A 6,000-nucleotide genomic window follows, 5' to 3' on the forward strand; every position below is an offset into this window, starting at 1 on the left:
CTAATACGTGGAAATGTCAGGAATGCAACTTTAATATGGCTTTGCAGATATTTTGGCCTTTTAATGGCATCTGTTGACTTTTCATACTTGGCACAGGCTAAAATACTAAAAAGATCATTGTTGTCTAGGTCATACATAGGTCCATGGTAGGTGCTACTTCCATTCTTTAGCCTTTTCTACATGCATGGACTTTTATTTAAAAACTGGAGTAGGGCTTGGTGCACTAGCACAAGCCTTTGATCCCAGAACTCCAGAGGCACAGGTAGATGGATCTCTGTGAGTTCAAAACCAGCCTGGTCTACGAATCAAGCTCGACTAGCCAGGGCTACATAGATCTTGTCTCAAAAAAGAAAAAAAAAAGGGGGGGGGGTAAACAATATTGGTTGAAATTTTTTAAGTTTTCCTAGAAGCAATTATCATGAGGCTTGTATATACACATTTCTCAGTCACTAAAAAAATAAGAAATGGGGATGCAGGAGGAACGTTTAAGAAATGAATCCTAGGTAGATTCTATAGGCCCCCAAAGACATACTATGTGATATACTGTCTTCCATTAATCCATTAACATCTTGGCAAACTATGGTTTTGTAGTTCACAGAGTAATAATTATACTGGTAACATTTCTATACACTGAACAGGCTTTATTTAACAATGGAATTTTCACAGGTCTTCTCTTTGGCATTCATCTTTCCCTCCAGGATAGAGCATTTACCTAGTATGTGCTGGGTATTCATTTCAATGCTCAGCACTATGATTTTTTTTTTTCTCACTGAGGTACCCTGTATTTTGGTACTGCATCTGTATTTTGATATTTACTTCTGCATTTAAAAAAATGCTAGTGTTTATGAGAGCAGATGTGCATGCTTTGTAAGTGTGCAGGGCCAGAACAAGGTGCCAGGGTCCTTTTCTATCACTATCCCCAGACCTGAAGCTAACATCTTCTTAGCTAGGCTGGAAGCCACCAAGCCCCACAGATACTTCTGTCTCCACTACCAGCAGGCTGGGGTTACAAATATGAAGGGGTTGTCCAACTTGTTAAGTGAGTTAAGCTAGGATCTGAACTGTGGCTCTCAGGATTTCAGGACATTGAACTACTGAGCTATCTCTCTGGCTCTTGGAAATCCTTGTATTTTTTTCACACTATGCACTGATATGTAGAAAACACAGATGTACTAAGTTATGCCCACCTTCCAAATGGCATTTCATCATATAGTATTTTTTTTTCTTTTTTTTTTTTTGGGTTTTTCGAGACAGGGTTTCTCTGTGTAGCCCTGGCTGTCCTGGAACTCACTCTGTAGACCAGGCTGGCCTCCAACTCAGAAATCTGCCTGCCTCTGTCTCCCGAGTGCTGGGATTAAAGGTGTGCGCCACCACTGCCTGGCTATTTTTTTTTTTTTTTTAAGATTGCATGTATCATGTAATCTCCCAGTCGCTCCTTTTCCCAGCGGTCCTCTCTTTTGAGGCTCTCTCTCACCAGAACAACCTTGAACTCAAGTCAACCCTGTCTCAGCCTCCCTTTCACTGGGATTACCAGCATACACTATCATACCCAGCTACATTTTTTAAAATGTCACAGTTATTAACTATGGCTATTATTTTTAACAGTTTGTCAAATCCTGGGAAGGTGTTAAAACTCTGACTGTTAAGGTTTTTTTTTTTTCCTTAAAAGATTTATTTATTACTATATGTAAGTACACTGTAGCTGACTTCAGACACTCCAGAAGAGGACATCAGATCTCATTACGGGTGGTTGTGAGCCCCCATGTGGTTGCTGGGATTTGAACTCAGGACCTTCGGAAGAGCAGTCAGTGTTCTTACCCACTGAGCCATCCATCTCATCAGCCCCCTGTTAAGTTTTTTTTTTTTTTTAAGGTTTTTATAATTCCAATTTTATCACTGGAAATCAATGTCAACTGTTCTCCTATTATTGACAAAACTCAAGTCCCTTTCAAGAAGGAACACTGAAGTGTGAGATCTAGTCTGTCAGTCAGCCTTGCAGGTAAAAATGCATTTCTATGACACAAGTGGGTTGTATACAGCAACTCAATTCCACAATGCCTCTCCTCATGACAACAATCCCATCCAAACAGTGGTGGTGTCATCGCCATACAACGGTGTTGTGAGTTACAGGGTAATCAACCGCTTCCTGACTCAGTTTGAGGCCCCTCCACAAGAGGGAATTTATATCCAGTACTTTAAGCTTCAACAGAGGCTTGTTGCTGAGAGGGTCACAGAAGTGTGTGTAAGCTACAGCTGTTATTTTGCTAATGGACATTACATGCCCATTAAATGCCCATATAAACATGTATGCTTATGCCCACAGGTGAGGCTGTCAGCCTTGGTAGGAGAAGCATCTTTCTGCAGAGACTCATCAATGCCCAAAGTGCTAAGATGCTGTAGAAGAATGCTCAGTTCTACATGGAACATCTCTATGGCCCACTCTAGGTTCAGAGAGCATCACAGAGAGGTGCAAAAGAATGCTAAGTGCTGAAGAACACCTGAGAGTGCATGCCCTCTTGAACTCATAGCAACTGGGACTGCCTGCATAAACCTGCTTAAGACTACGCCAGCACGCCAACATGAAAGGAATATATAGTCAGTTAATGGCTGCTAGGGTAAGAAGAGATAGTGTCTTCATGTTAAGTTGTCCTTGTTCCTGTAGCAACACTAATTAAACTCACTAGGTCCCCCACACCCATGGCCAAGATATGAAAGTAGGAGAGAACTTGGGGGAGGGGATCAGCGGGAGTGGGAAGGTGACAAGAGAGTAATGTGCTGTTAATATGATGAAAATACATTGTGTACACATACAAAAATGTCATAAGGAAACAATTAAAATGCATGAAAAACTTTAAAAATACATCCACATGGGGCTGGAGAGATGGCTCAGAGGTTAAGAGCACTGACTGCTCTTCCAAAGGTCCTGAGTTCAATTTCCTGCAACACATGGTGGCTCACAACCATCTGTAATGAGATTGGATGCCCTCGTCTGGAGTGTTTGAAGACAGCTACAGTGTACTTACATATAATAAATAAAAAATAAATCTTAAAAAAAATACATCCATAGATAATACAAATGCTTTATTCATGCCTTTCAGTTTTATTAGATTCTTAAAAACTAAAGATATACTCCAAAGCTGAAACTTAACAATTTCATGCTAGTTTCATGCTGCCATTGCTCCATCAAGGCCATTCTCAGGTAAGCACACCGAAATCAGGGGCTTGCTTTTACACATCATCACTGCAAAAGTCATGGGAGTCACAAAAAGCTTTACTCATAATTCTTAAGGTCTCAAGACGCCCTTGAAAGGTGCTGAGGCGTACCCCAGGCTCAGCTAAGCACACTGGGTAAACTGCTTTCCTAGATTAGAACCTCGTCCAGATGGGAGTGGCCACTCTTAAGCCCACCTGTCCTTCTCCAAGTCCTTTCTGTTTTTATTTCCGTTTGACATACCCTGACAATACAGGGAAGGGGACAGAAATCGAGGGCACAGTCTGATTGTTTTAACACTATATTTTGATCGCCTTCCCACAGAAACAATACTCTTTAATATACTGATTATCTTAGCTGCCCAGTGTAGAGATGATACTAGCCCTCCACTCCACCCCACCCTCCAAAAAACAAACAAACAAAAAAACCTTTTAGGCACAAAGTCCTTAAACTTCACATTTAATAACCTCCAAAATACTTGAATGCACCCTAAAGTTAAGAATGACTACAATCAAGAAATCATCCCTTCCAGAACACGGACGGGGTTCCAACTGCCTTGTCACTGTCCAAGAGGAACAGCTGCCTTACTCCTTTCTCCCTTCATCTGGGGAAACTGCTTTTAAAACCTCATCTTTGTGGCGTTTTGCGCTACAAAGGGAGGTGAACAGGTGTGGACTGTTCTCTGCACTGTGAAAAGACATTACAATTCAATCTCCATGTCTTCCTAGAGAACGAAAAGGCCAAAAAGACTCTCAGCTCTCTTACTAAAGGCTTAAGATAAGTGAGAAATGTGCAGTGGTTTTGACCCTTTGCAAGAATTCCACAACTCAGGAGAGGAAACCAGGACCGACACAAGGGAAAGCAGGTGGCTTGATGACATTACTCTTTTTCAGGTGTTGAAAAATCTAAAGAAAATAGTCCTTGGGCTAAATATGGCGCCTACAGCGGCAGGACATAATCACCAGAAAATAGATTCTGCCCCATTCCATTTTGTAAATCACAGCGCCATCCATGCATAAATTTGGGGGCCGAGGGAGGAGACTTCCTCAACTAGCTGCAGAGGCTTGGGATGTCCTCGCAGACGGAGCGGGATTACATAACACAGGGGACCGGCAGGGCAGCCACTCGCTTCCCTCCTCCCGCTCAAAACCAGCGCTCACGCCTCCGCGCGTGGGGGCGGCGGGAACCCCGGGCTCCACCGCTCCGCAGCTGCGGCCCCATGCGTGCCCGCGCCTCCGCAAATCCCCCCCATCCCCGGTGACCGCCGCCCGCGCCCGCGCCGCCCACTCCTCCGGGACGCTCGCGCCCGGCGTGCCTGTGGACGTCCGCGGTGCGCGGCCGTGGGGGCGCGAGCGCGCGCGACACCGCCAGGGGGGCGGGGGCGGTGGGGCATCCCGGGGCCTGGGCCACCGTCGCCGGGGCGCGCGGCTCCGTGGCCCGGGCGCGCGCGCGCGCACACACACACACGTGCGCGCAACGCGCCCCACGGCCGCCGCTGCCGTGGGGCCGCGCCGCCACTCGGGGGCCGCGGGGGCGCGCTCGGCCCCTCCCCCAACCCGCGCGCGCGCCCCATCCCCCTCTCATTGTCTCGCTTCGGAACGCCTCGGCCCAGCGAAAAGATAACGGAACCCCCGGGAAAAGGGGGTGGAGAGCGCCGGGGCTCGCTCGCTCACTCACCTCCCGTGGTCGTCGCCGCCGGTAGTCTGACCCGAGGAAGGTGCCGTCGCCTTAAAGGGACCTTGCACCCGGCGCCGGGAGTAGGGGGTGGGAGCAGGGGAGGGGACCGGGGTTCGGGGGGGAGACGGGGAAGAGGGAACCGTTGAAAGCTCCTCTCCCCGAGGGTGAAAGGAAGCCTCCCTCGGGTTCGAGTGATTGGGGTGGATTTTTTTTCCCGAGGGGGGCGGGGGGCCCCGAGGGAGGGGGTGGGGGGGCCAAGGAATGTGGCTCCGTGTATGGGAGCTGGCGCGGGGGAGAGAGACGCCGACTCCCCCCACCGACCCTCTCGCCCCGCGGAGGGATACCTCTCGTCACTTCCGCCCTCCCCTTCTCGTGCTCTTTCAATTGGCTGGCTAGTACGCTACGTCATCGCTCATCCTAACCCTTGTCCGGGCTTCTTTTCTAGTCAAGTTTGTCTGGGCCTGCAAATAAATAAATAAAGAAAAAGCTTTCATGGAGAAAAGAATAATTAGCTTCACAAACAGTGTCCAAATTTTGCTGAGAAAAATGGCACTCCCAAAGAAAATATCTCACAATTTACTTTCTTAGACTTTCCAGACAAATTTGCACTCTCCCTACTTTCCATTCAAGGTTTATTACCAATTCAAGAGAAAAACTTCATGCCACAAGCAAAATGGTGAGTCCCAATGGCACCAACAACTGTTGTTGCAACAAAGAGCAAGATAACACTCTACCTTAATAGACACTTGTCTGAGTAACCTTCTGTGACAGTGTGCCTTATATAAATGAAATACTTTTTTGGTTTTGAGGTTTTGTTTTGTTTGTCTGTCTGTCTGTTTGTTTGTTTGTTTGTTTGTTTGTTTTGAAACAGGGACTTTCTACAGAGCCCTAGCTGTCCTGGAACACACCAGATAGGGCAGGCTGGTCTCAAACTCAGAGATCTACCAGTCTCTGCTTCCAGTACTGGAAACTAAAGGAATCTCCACCACACCAAGCTAAAGAATTGTTTTTAAAGCCTATTTTATCATCAAGCCCTTCTGGATTTTGGGGGAGAAACCTCGTGCAATTGATTATTAAGGTCATTCTACCGGCGGGAACTGCTTTGAAACCAT

At 46.8% G+C, this 6,000-nt stretch overlaps 1 protein-coding gene across 5 annotated transcripts in view; it reads right to left on the minus strand.

Annotated features, from left to right (window-relative positions):
- Nucleotides 1-5,271, minus strand: part of Pogz (pogo transposable element derived with ZNF domain) — a 45,936-nt gene extending 40,665 nt beyond the window's left edge. For 4 of the 5 annotated variants that reach the window (XM_029475121.2, XM_085835687.1, XM_021157778.3 and 1 more), the window contains exon 1: nt 4,889-5,131. The gene's annotated coding sequence lies outside the window, so the exon portion shown is untranslated. Of the gene's footprint in view, nt 1-4,888; nt 5,132-5,232 lie in introns of those variants that run through there. The other variant, XM_029475118.2, reaches the window with a different exon arrangement.
- Between the last annotated feature and the right edge of the window lie 729 nt (nt 5,272-6,000).

The sequence above is a fragment of the Mus caroli genome, unplaced genomic scaffold (genome assembly GCF_978045245.1).
Source record: "Mus caroli unplaced genomic scaffold, Mus_caroli_1 scaffold_3, whole genome shotgun sequence".
Classification (NCBI taxonomy): Eukaryota; Metazoa; Chordata; class Mammalia; order Rodentia; family Muridae; genus Mus; species Mus caroli.